This window comes from Bombus huntii, chromosome 12, assembly GCF_024542735.1.
Source record: "Bombus huntii isolate Logan2020A chromosome 12, iyBomHunt1.1, whole genome shotgun sequence".
Taxonomy (NCBI): Eukaryota; Metazoa; Arthropoda; class Insecta; order Hymenoptera; family Apidae; genus Bombus; species Bombus huntii.
In genome coordinates, this window is record NC_066249.1 from 6,210,470 (window position 1) to 6,223,604 (window position 13,135).

The window sequence follows — 13,135 nt, forward strand, 5'->3', positions numbered from 1 at the left end:
ATACAGCGGGGTAATTTCCTTTCTTTTTTATCTGACGCAAAATGAATATTATATTTGGAAGAATACGATGCTCGCCTACTCCATGTCGGTATAAGAAGCGCATAGAATATTTTAATTAAATCCGAGCCCTCAGAGAATCTCGGCAAAAGGAAAGAAAGTACATATAGCGGGAGTATACTGCCTTGAGGAGATTTATTACCGTACTTGGAAAGACTAAAACGCGACCGAGTAAATAGCGAGGAACGTGGAGTTTATCCGATGCTGTTAAAAATTCTTTAAGCATCTCCCTCGGCCAGGTATATCTAACGTTCGAGAATTAATTAAAAAGATGTGCCTTTATCGCAATTATCAAGATGTTGCGCAACACGAAGTAAATATCCACGATTAATATTTTTTATGGATTAAACAATGAATCACAAAGACGAGTTATTTATAAAAGCTTTAATTTACATACTATTGCAAACATATCTGTGTGAACATCATCCAGTAAGAATGTATATCTTATAAAAATGAATTATGCTAAATAAAGCTCTACTAGCCGTTTCTTCTAAACATAATCAATCGTTGTTCTTTATTTTCGTCCCGATAAATAAATAAGCATGGTCGCGTAGGCGAGCACGCGGCAACACTTAATTTTCTCGGATAAAGACCAAGACTTTACGAGCGTTTTATCCAGCTTACCCGGAACCGTTGATTATCCCTGTGCAAGGGACGTAAAATGAATCTAACTCAAATGGATTTCTACTTGAACTAGACAACGCAATTATTTGTAATCGCAACAATGTAATTACTTGACATAAGTTATTGGAACGTGCGGTTGCAAATCACTCGCAGAGAGAATCCGTTGGCAACTATTTGCGGATCTATTGAGAATTTGGATCCGTAGATACGAATTGCCGCTATGCATGCCGTACAACCATCTCGCTGTTTCGTATCAAACTGATTCGCCGAGCTTTCTCGCGTTCTCTACTAAAAATATCGACGGATGTATCGGTTACAAAACACGAAGCAAAGAAGCTCGGTGCGAATAGTCACGACACGTTAGGAAGGGGGGCCTGGAATTAATGATCCAATGGGATCTCGTTAACATCGCCAGCAAAATTGTTATTAAATCGAGCGGCTTTGTTTGAATCCGCGGCTGCAGTTAATTAGGTGAGCGAGACAAATGGCGTTGTGCCTTTTCCTCACTTTGTAAATCCGTTGGCGGTTACTCTCGAAATTCGAAGTGCCATCTACGCGCACCAAAGTGACCTACGTGTATTTTACAAAAAGTCCGGGGAACAACCGACCACGGCAAAAAGAGACGATCCCTGTGGCGCCATTTCAACGATTTACAGCACCGCTTTTCTACGGTCGTTATGCTCCTAACTGTTCGTCGATCGTAATTTTCCCGGCTAATGTGGTTAACCATCGTCAACTCCTGCCTCCCTATCGGCGTGTCTTGTCAATCATATTAAAAATAGAACTGCCTACTTCCGATTGTTATTTCTTTTTCCTTCAAAATCACGGCGCGGCGCAAGCTTGTCCGTTGAAATAAATTTTCGTACGCGCGTATCTTCCGACCAAGTTTAATATTTCTTAGTAAAGAAAAATTAAAGGAGGCTGCAGCGAACCTAGTGAATGTACGGGAGACGAATCGAAAGTTCCTTCCTCGATCCTTTTTATTATCATTTCTCAATAGTAAATTTGTAATTTATTTTACTTTGACGTACACGCGGTTGCTTTCTCCCCCAGCCATTTGTATCCGATAAAATATGCTGCTTGCTCGGATGTTTAATGAACGATCTTGCGAATATTGAAAGAGCATACTTAGTCGACGGAGCATGTTTTACGTTTAATCTATAATCTACACGCATTATGCGGTCTAACGTTCCGATCTTGTTATACTCGCAATTTCTAAATAGAAAACATTTAGATATCTTCTTAAGTACATGCGACATCAGAACGTAACTTTTGGTATTGCCATATCCTTCAATCTCGTTTTACCACGCATGCTTTATGATTCACCAAATTATAATCCACGATCATAAAACACGACCACGTAGCTTGACTTTTACAACTCGTGTTTTATTCGGAGAAAAGAAAACGAGACCTGATCTGCGATTGCTCAGTCTGGACAGTAGTGTTCAAATAACGTGTCCACTAAAAAGTACCAAGCGTGCTATGTACATCATTTCGTAAGGAGGCATAAACGTTAAATTTACTTTAAATTGGAACGATTTGTTTTCCAAGCAATGACTGTTGGGAATAAGTAGGTCGAGATCAGTGAAAACAAGGAATATCAGTAGAGCAGACGGAAATATAGAGGCTGGCTTGATTTCCGTTTCTTTCGCGATGAAAATTGTGCGCGGGCGCAAAGAAACATCGAAGACAGGTGAAGCAATAACATGCGGAGCAGTAACAGGCTGGAGCAACGTCCAGCAGCTAACGTTGGCGGGAAAACAAAACGTGCAGATAATTCCCGGCTGAAATTATTTACACAGGGAATAACGAAAATTCTGCGGCCACGTTGACAATTAACAGAAGCTCTACGTCAAATAGATTTGTTTTTTCACGGCCATTAGTAAGGTTACACCGGAACATTTCCCTTAATCCGTGTTTACGGAGGGTCGAGGCTGCGGTATATCCGTTCCTCTATCTCTCCGTTAAGAAACGAGAAGCTTACCAGACGCTGCATTTTTTTGTAAACGAGCCGGGATAATGGTGCGAACCGCAAGTAAGGAACCACGTTAAAATGTTGCACCTTACACCTTACACCTTACGTCGACAGCGTGCGACAACGTTTCTGGTATGGTAACAAATTCGTCCAAGCTTTATTTGCATAGTTACCGTGCTACCGATGTATCTCGAAATTAATAACTGGTTTCCGTGCTATACTTATTGCGTTTGCAAAAATCGATCAATTCTCTGGAATCCATCTTTGTGCTATATATGTTGATTATAGTTTAGACGAGAGCAAAGTAGTAATTGACTCTATAATCTGCATTTATTATGTATCTGTGTAATCTGTATGTACATATGTATTGAAATAGATTTGTGCCACGATTATAATAGCGTAAGCATCTTTCTTACATATATAAAAAGTAAAAGATTTAATTACTGTGATACAATACATACAACAGAAAATTAAGAAGTCTAATTGTAGTAATGATCGAGATAAGGTTATGTTACGACGTACATAGAAAACACGTGTACGAGTAGACTATAACGATAGAAATGCAATTATTTAATAATTAAAAAAAATACTTTCAGTAGAAGTTACATATATCGAGCTTCATAGAAAAATTTTCAATAATATTCCGCCATTTTGTAACTCTGTCACTCTTAGTTATACTACAATATTAATGGTGAAACACTATAAACTCACAATAGCATGATACGTGCAGATTCGTACATTACAGATTCTTCGTTCAAGAATAAATTGAAACTGAACAACAATATTCTTCGAAATAACACCTTATCTATAAGGAGATCGACTTTGAAAACATTTTAAGTATGTGTACTTACCCTTAGCTCGAACACAATAACGCGGCGTGCCTTGTCGCGTAGCTCTCTGTTTGTCGTTATGTTTATAAACATGATTTTCGTCGTAGTTTACTACCCAGCGTCCTGCAAGTTTGTTATCGATATGAATAATCAATATCTTACAAGATATGTATATAGTAGTCAGAAAGTAAGACAACGTACAGATGAACCGTATTACAGCACGTAATATAGGACGATGACAAAGACTCGCGATGACAACGACACAACATAGACGTGAATTTAAAATTTGTTTCCCCCACTCGATCGGAACGTACAGCATGAAAGGGGTAGTGGGCCGAAAGGACGACATAGCGCGAGTGCGCGCGCCTATGGCGCGCGCGGAAGGACGGTTGGCCGCGAGGAAAAGAGGGTGAGCACTACAGGTGGTGGGCGTCCCAACGTCGTGAGCGCCGCTGCACAACGCGACAAACAACTAAAACGCGGTCGTCGAAAATCCAACCCAACGTGTGTGTCCATCCATCCGTCGGTGGTATATACGACACGTTTGTCACGACGCGATGCGATGATCCAAACGCAGCAAACGACCGTCAATTTCGGCTAAGTCTTCGTCGTACGCGTTCGCGCTCTTCCGTTGAATCCTAGCCATTTCTCTCTTGCTCTTCCTAGACTGCGCACATTATATATACGTACAGATATAACACACACATACAGCGATACACGATCTATATATTTCTCTTTCTACCCGTAGCCTACTATTACTACGTGCACGCGCACCGATCTACCTATCTCTCTCCCTTTCCGGCATCCCCCTTCTTCTCTCTTTCTCCGACCTTCCGTCCTTACCCCTCTCGCGTGCCCGTCGGATCGTTTCGACGAGATACCGCGCAGTGGCGCAGTCGTCGCCACGAGAGCGACGTGCTCTCCGTCGGTGGTCATGAATCGTGCGGCGGAAGAGGTCCTCGCGAGCCGGCCGCCGCCGTCGTCGTTGTAGTCGCGTCGTCCTAGTCATCGTCGTCGCGCCGTTGTGCTAGTCCTCGTCTTCGCGCGATCGTCACGCGTTTGTGGATCTTTGTAGCAGTCGTGTTTGATACGTGCGGTGGTCGTCGTTGTCGTGGTGGTGATCGTGTGGTACACCGGATCTCTTTGAGCGGACGATCTCGGTCTCGCGTGTGGTCGATTACGAGCGCGACTGTACCGATCAAACTCCGCCGGTGTTGTTGTTGCCGTTTACCGTGTGACGATCGAGTGGTGGTTTTAACGAGAGGAAGAAATATGGGCATTGGTTGGCGCGTGCCGCGTCGCGGTGAACGTTGCGTCGCTGATCGCCGACAGCGGCGCCATAACGGGGCGCGTTCGCACGCGATCACAGTGTGAGACGAGAGAAAAAAAATATAGAAGAGGAAGAGGAAGAAGTGCGGAAGCCGGTTGCACGCCGTTCAACCGGAGGAGATATATAAGGCCTGCTGCTCCTGTTTGTATTGGTTTTTTCTAGTCAGTGCCGTGATCATAGCCGCGTGCAACCACGCTCGTTCGGAGATTGTGCTCTGTGCCCCAGCGGGAGAACGAGAGCGCGCCGAGGGCTGAAAATGTGAGAAACTTGTTGTTCCGGCTGGTTGGCGGGACACCGGACGATTTCGTTGACAAGGTAATGCGATACGGCTGACCAGGCGTTTTTACGCGCCAAATAAACGCGGGTATGGTTCGTGTCCGCGTGATTTACGCTCTGTACGCGCGCAAACGCGACACGTCGCGGATTTCGCTGAAACGTGTGCACGTTAATTACACGATTTGTGGACTCTGTCTCTTCTCGTGCAACCGTTTTTTCGCTACCCGTGTTTAGTGTCGATGTGCAGTATTGCTCGCACGTCTATGTGTGCGAGGTGCACTTTCCATCGCAATTTCGCGTGAAAATATCGCATCGCGTCGCGGGGATTCATCGAAATAGCCAACCCATTGTCGACGTCGATTAACGTAATGGTCGATCGCGTGTTAGACAGTGATCGATCGTAATATAGTTTGACACGGTTACACTTAGAAAGTAAGGATCGCGTAATACGTTTTCGCGATGACAGATGTAGGTTAGATTGTATGATCTTGGATAGTTAACTTCGACGCTTTTCAGTGTCGCGTATCGAAGCAATTATTAACGTCTTGTTATACATCCGTACGCTGTAAAGATGGCCGCCGTTATCGATCTATATTTCTCTTCGATATATCAAACGACACCAACTTTTTACTTCGATTCACAATTTTACCATGTATTTTATAATAATTAGAAACATTCAGAATAAGTGTTAACCCTCTTTAATAATTCGAAAAGACTCAAGGGAATCGATTCCTTTTACTTGCTACGAATAGGAATGTCAAATCGCTTTTTCTTTCTGCAAAGTTGATATTCGAGCCGGCTGCGTTCGAATAAGCGGGAAGTGATTAATTGAACGCTCGTTCCGCGGTTCGACGGCGCGTAACAACGAAACTCGCTTTCCAGCAGGACCAGTAGCTGCTCCGTGAAAGCGTAGAATTCACGGACGAATAAAGAGACTCCGTGAGTAGTGGCGGCTGTTCGTCTCTGACGTTCGGTGGATTTACTGTTTACGCTGTTTCCGGCGTTAACTGTACACGTTGGAAATTTCGTAGTTTCGCGAGGCGTTCGGTGACTTGTGCTTTTTCAGATCGATACCAGAGTCAAGGTTGCCGGTACGGCGGCACGTAAAAATAATAACACGCCGCGAGTACGGCGAGGGGGGAGCAAGGAGGAGGGAAGATGGAAACAAAGAGGGAACGTGCAACGGAGTGTTTTACGCTCCCTGTTGCTCCCTACATTGTTCCATATTTGTCCGGCTTCGGTGACCCTATCGGAAAAGCGCTATAAATAGAGAACGATTTCCAATTTTACACAGAAAGGCAGGCAACGCACCAACTGCAGACGAGATGCGACTACTCGAGTGCGCCAGACGTTTCCTTTCGTAATTAGGTCAATCTGTACGTAATGAGACATTACTCGCGCGCGTTTCTCTACGACCATTCTCGCGTCGTTTCGCCTCATTTCAGACGGCGAGATTTGTCCCCTCGGATCGAAAGATTTTAATTAAAGGTTCGCCACCGAGATTCGGCGACGACCGCGCGTCCCGACGCCACGAGCTGTCGTCTTCGCGCACTCGTTTTCGAGAATACACTCGGCAACGATTACCTCTTTAATCTATGAAGTGAGAAATTGGTCCAACGAGTTCGATTCGAAGAGATACGATCGTTTTATGAATATATGGGAACGGATCTTTGTTGGCTCGATAGTACTAATGGCTGTGGATTCATTGATAAATGTCGATGAATATTGATGCGAATAATAGAGATAGTTGTCAGAGTAGAGGAGAGTAATGGGTATAAATAGTTGTTTACGAACGAAGAGAAGAGTGGAAATTGACATTAGTTGTATTGCTTGCGGAGAAAACAAAAGAATCGAGTTGTTTCTGCATCGGTACCTATCTTTCTCTTTGTTTTACGTTAATTTATTTTTATAATATTTTACAAGAAGCCCTAGAAACCCTTGATCATAACGACGATGAATAAATTTGTACGTGTGATTTTTCCCAACGATTCGAGTAGTTTAAAAATGCCAGAATGTAATTAAATTACGAAGACGTTACTTAACTAAAAGTACTATCAACATTTTTCACTATCTGTAGCTTACTTATACTTCGAAACTTTACAATCATTTATAAATGATTCGCCGTCGACGGTCACCACTAATATGATCATTTTACGTTGTTGCTTCTAAACAGATAATTTATATACACGGAAGGGACATGGAATCTGTCGTGTCCGTGTAAATCAAAGTTAAAACTTTAACCGAGTAGAGATCACCGACCAGAGAATTATTACGGAATATCGTTGGACCGTGTCGCAATCACGGCCCCGGTATTAGTTACATTCTTCATTCAGTGAGTGCATCAGCGACTTCCTCGTCGGTGGCGTGTATTTGCGCGCGTGGCGCTTTAAAATAGTCACCGGTAAATATACACACCAGCGGGGGAACACTTTTATTTATCGCGGCTACTACGTGCCGTTTCTGATTGACGGGCATTAGCTGCGGCCACTCGAACGTTCGTGCGCGGTTACCGTTTCGAAACGAATCGAAACGTCGCCGAATATTTACGGGGAATTTCCGCTATCGCGAGGAGGCCCGCGAAAGTTTAGATCGCTTTGCGGAATCGAGAAGGTGCAGAACGGATTAGAATTTCAGATGCACGCTTCGTTGCTATAGGATGTTTGCTGAAGTGATCTGTGATTGCTTGATGAGGAGAAAATGGAGATTCAACTTTGATTACTAGGAAATTGTAATGGAAGAGATTTTGGGAATAGCAGTACTGTCTGAGAATTGAAGGATTTGCAGTAGGAAGATTCGGTATTTGAAGTGTGTTTTTTGAAAGAGAAAGAAAGCTAGAAGCTATTTTATATTCGAAAGTATAAAAATTTATTTTTACGAACATTGGTTGTTTATTCAGATGGTTTTCGTTGCTTTAGTCAAATTACTGGAAAGTGGAATTGTTTAACCAAACTGCTCCCTTTGATTTGCATTGAGCTATCTATTTGCTATCGAGGATTTTTGTCGATTTACAAGAGAGGGGAAGAATGTACATGTAAACGGTACCGTGATATGCACAGTCTGATCATGTCGGGTGAATCTACTGCGCTGCTATGTGCCTTTTCTCCGCTAGCATAATGTTAAAAAATTTTAATTTTCTTGAATTTTTAAGTAAAATTAAAATTATTTAAATTCATTTGTAATATTTACCAATTTGATAGATATCGTGTAGGATGTACTGCTGCTTTCGAAGATGATGCTACTGATTCAATATTGTGTGCACGTTACGTGTTTTGAAAAGGTCAGGAGGATCGGATTAAATCTTTGAAGCAGTCATTGTTATAGTGCATTATACGTATAGTACACAGATTTTCTTGTGATGAACGATATGAATGCAATCTGTATGACAACAATAATAATTAAATTCATGCTTAGCTTAAATACATTCATAGTAGATCGAGTCACTTAAGATAAATTGGTATATACTACAATGTATATCCGTATATGTTCAGTTTATATAATATTTGTCACTGGCAAGAAAGTTGCGAGAGTATCTAGCGTAATACACAATTTTGATTCGAATTCTTTAACTTGAAATTATTGCAATCGACACGATAAGTTTCGTGACTGTGAATTTCTCAAAGTTGAAAAAACAGCGCTGCGGAATGAGTTTCAAATTCTTCGTAGAAAACAAATAATCCGAATGAATAAAGTATGATTCATCGTGTTTGGCAAAGTATGCGTTTATCTTTTAGTATCATCACTTTTTCCCGCATTTGTTAATTTTTTTATTCGAAGCTCCATCAGTTTTTCGTATAAAAATATCGCCCCGTCGAATGTAGATATTTATTTTCGTTTCACAACGACGTATCTTCCCTTTTATTCCTCTCCAATAAATCGTGCAATTATTTGCCTTGTGACTATCTCTCCGTGGAATGGATCAACGTCTCTTCGTTAAAACGATCGTTTCCTATTCATGAGATACAGTTTACAACTCATTCTATTTTCTTATCTCCATATACGTCTGAATACGTTATATATAATACATTTCAAGGATTGGTAGCATATATGTACGTACATATGTCTTAAGGTAATGAAGCATCGCATATAAAAACTGTATTTTTGTCAGAAATGTACTTTCCCTCGTTCGTTTCATATTTTATGATATGTTATCTTTAACATTGCAATTTATACTTCGTGAGTAAACTTTTACTAAATTGCCAATTAATTACAAACTTACATGTACATAACATCTTTCTTTTTTTGGAAAAGAAGAGAAACGTGTATTTGATAGATTTAAATAACCAATAATTCTTTTCAATATAATTACAGAATATCTAGGATTATTAACAACGAATATTATCTTATTTTTTTATAATAATATACATGGTCAAAAAGTACATGAGATACAATTAGCCGATTGAAAGTTAGTTTCACAGCAATTATCGTCCCATTCTACTTGTCTATCCATCGCTCTCTTAATCTACTAATTGCAACATTACACACTATGCCTATCCCCCAGACTTACTCGAACCAACACAAGAGTAAACCAATCTAGAAGAACCGAACAAAATCTCCATTCCACTTTCGTACATGTGTATTTCCAACTATCAACCAATATCTGCACGTTTTAGCGGCATTTGTCCTTTTTCAACGAAATCAAAACTACGCTCTAGAACCATTTCACGTCGATCGTGCATCATTCACGATAGAACCGTACGCTTTTCTTTCTGATCGCGCCCGTGAGCTGCGCAAGAAACGAGCGGAAATAATTTCAAAGCCGGACGCATTTGCCGATAGAAAAATACAGAACGATGCAAAGGGATGCAAACGAACGGATACAGCTTATCCCGGCGTTATTTTTCCTTTCCATTATATCGAGAATCTTACTCGCGATTCATTTCCGACTGCATGGGTTAGAGCTTTAGATTAGCGAGGCTTTTCCGTTCGCTTGCTTCCTCCCTGCTTTTTCTCCCCTCTTTTTTCCTCTCGACCTTGGTCCCTCTGCCTGCGATAAACATTTCCACATCGCTTTGACTCATTTCAATATTCAGCCACGAGTGGAAATTGACAGAACTTGTTACGGTCTCGCCACAGGCGAGAAATCCGATGTTGCTTGAATAAAAAGCAGAGAAAACGGAATAAAAGAACCGAATGGACGGGAGATCCACTCTCGTTCTCTTTCGTTCCTTTCCATTCTCTGTCCAGCGTTCAAGTATTCAACGATCGTTGCGAATCGCGAATTAACCCCACGGGTTCGACAGGGCGAGCCGCCCACCCTTTCGCGATCCTCTTCCGGTATTCTAAAAAATAATTCTCGCGCTTCGGGCGGTTATCGTGTGCACGTGAAGCTGAAGTAAGAGAGCCGTTTGCCCGTGCTCTTTATCGAAAATTGCTTCATTTATTAAACCGTTTAATATCGGATTTAAAAGCGCCGCGAACGATTCCTTTGAAGTCAGCCGCAGACAGGAAACGCGAAACATCGGCCGGTTCGTAGGGATGTTTCAGTGCAAATAGCACACCGGAAGAAAGAAGGAATGGAAATTAAAAAGTTTCAGACAAGCCATGTTAGGTCATCGTTGTTGCATTTTTGAAGCAGTTATAATTATTGCTTTGCACTCGGTGTATAAATAAAGCATTCCTTTATGCGTCGTGAGAGTGGTAATAATAGTTTTTGTAGAATAATTCAAGACAGGAGGAGAAATATTGTTGTTGCTTGCAGAGCTTTGATATAATAAACATCGTAATGTGATTATTGTGTAAAATGTTAGGCTGTTGTCTTGTAATATCCGTGACGATCGTGACACAGATTACGATTATGGTTGTATTCGTATCATCCTTTTAATCCCAAGACATATCGTATTTGTAGTTTTTCTAGTTTCAAATATTTATATCGAAGATTGACAAATACAAACTATACATACAAATGTGTCACGATAGATAAAGGATTAGGGACTGAATTTAATCACCTAACAGCGTCGTCACACGGTATTAATCACATTTGTACGGATATCAAGCTTATTTATTTGTTATCGAACACAGTGCTGTCGAAAAAAACGCCTAGTGCATACCTTTGTTATCGTCCATGGGATTTTCGGGTTCTGGCTTCAATTTTTTCCCCTGTCATATCGCGCTACGGTATCTGTTTCTTTGGCTGCGGTCCAATAGATTTGGACGCGACCATTTCATTATTTTTTTGACTCGGGGCAAAATCTGTGGATCCAGTTTGTATGTGTGCGGATTTGAAATCGAAAAAGAACATGGCTATGTGCGTGACATACGGCTGTCACGTGCGTTCAACGTCATAGTGAACGCATCCGGGCCAAGCATCGACAGCTGTTCTCATTTCTCGCCTTCTGGATGGATATTTCTGTACCATTTGATGCATACGCGATAATCAGGCTGATTGATATCGGTATTGCTCCGGAAAACTCAGGTTCTTTAATTAACGCGTCTAAATGGTCGCCCTAGTTTCTCCTACTATCAACTTCGCATCCTAATCATCTTAACTTTGTGAACAAAACACGACCTCTGTGTAGAAGAACTTCTATTTGAAATTTATATCAACGATTTTTTCTGTTTTCAAGGCTCTTTTCAAACATAGCTAAGAATATGTATTTGTAAAGTGTCATGTGGTATCTTGGATCTAAGGTTCAGTAATTTTGTATGTTTTTCGTGAAGTAGAATTAGGTGGAATAGCTAAGTAAAATAAGATTAATTAAAGTACAAGAAGTAGTCGAACATGTTCATGTTTCTCTGCAGAACAATTTGTTAAGTTTCTTCTATCTTTAGCACCTTGGGTGCTGGTTCCTTATAGACGTGTATTTAAATAAATATCTAGTAGAATGTTAATATATTTAGATGTACTTGGATGTTTCTTAAATACCAAATTCGAAGAATGATTCATATGTACTTCTTCGTGATCACTTCGTATCTCGGCAAAATCGAGCTAGTAAATATAATATCTAATACCAATGTTAATTGAATACTAAATATTAATTATTATTACACATTCATAATTATCAGATTATATAGTAATTACCAGTTCATAAGGATCAAAATACTAAGGAGATTAACCAAATGATAATTACCATGGTTACTTAAAATATTTACCGATTAGAATAATCACTTAAACTGTATTTTCTATTTTTTACAGAATAATGGTTTTATAAATCAGTTGTGTTATCAAAATTATCTAGTTATTTGACCTTGGTGTCAAACATGTGTTCTTCCATCGTCCGCATAGTCTAAAAAATATTGCTTGTCATCATATTAAAATACAGAAATGCTCTGCGATAGTGAAAATGTTACAAAATTTATCTTACCGGTTATAGCATTGGCTAACAGTTTCTTCTCATTTTCATCTTCTTTCTTTTTATTAAAACATTCTTTTTGAGTCGTAAAGCGAGATTAAAATAAAAAAATTAACAAACATGTACTTACTATATTTGTTTCTACGATCTTCGTGTGCATATATATAATTTCCGCAAACTTCTATTTCCGTAGTTAGGAGAAACTGGAAAGAGGAAGTGGTAGGTCGTTCGATTTTTTGGGATTTTGGCCGGTCATGGTGCCGGTGGTTTTATCGTAAATCATTCGTGAAAACGTGGCGTGTCAGCGAGAACACGAAACGGTGCGTTCACGAGCGCCGGTACGTGCAAAACGTAAAATCGTGCAAAGCGCCAGCTTGCTAGCCTAATCAACTTAGCGTGCGCTACCACCAACACCGTCTCGAGGTCTTCGCGGTCTGCCAACGAATGTCCCCTGTCACGAAATCGCAGATGCGAAACAATGCGTAACGGCCAGTGTGCGCGACATTAGACAACTGCATTGCAAATTACCGCAGGATATGTCAGTGAGAAGCGGCTAATTCTGGTGCGTTCGTCATCGTCTCGATTGTTCTTCCCGCGAAATATCGTTGCGCCAAACAAGGAGATGCGATGGTGAACGAAATGAGAATTTTTTCCTCTGCGTTTTTAGAACGTGAACGAAAAAGTGATACGTGAAATGGAGTAAAATATTAATTTTCTTCCTTCGAACGAAAGAGTGATTTTATATTTGATATAA

General features: G+C 40.7%; 1 protein-coding gene across 7 annotated transcripts in view; it reads left to right on the top strand.

Annotated features, from left to right (window-relative positions):
• LOC126871786 (uncharacterized) overlaps window positions 1-13,135 on the top strand; it is a 585,120-nt gene that overhangs the window by 219,370 nt on the left and 352,615 nt on the right. The window contains exon 1 of one of the 7 annotated variants that reach the window (XM_050630994.1): window positions 4,295-5,131. The exons of the other annotated variants lie outside the window; for them this stretch is intronic. The gene's annotated coding sequence lies outside the window, so the exon portion shown is untranslated. Of the gene's footprint in view, window positions 1-4,294; window positions 5,132-13,135 lie in introns of those variants that run through there. 7 annotated transcript variants of the gene reach the window in all.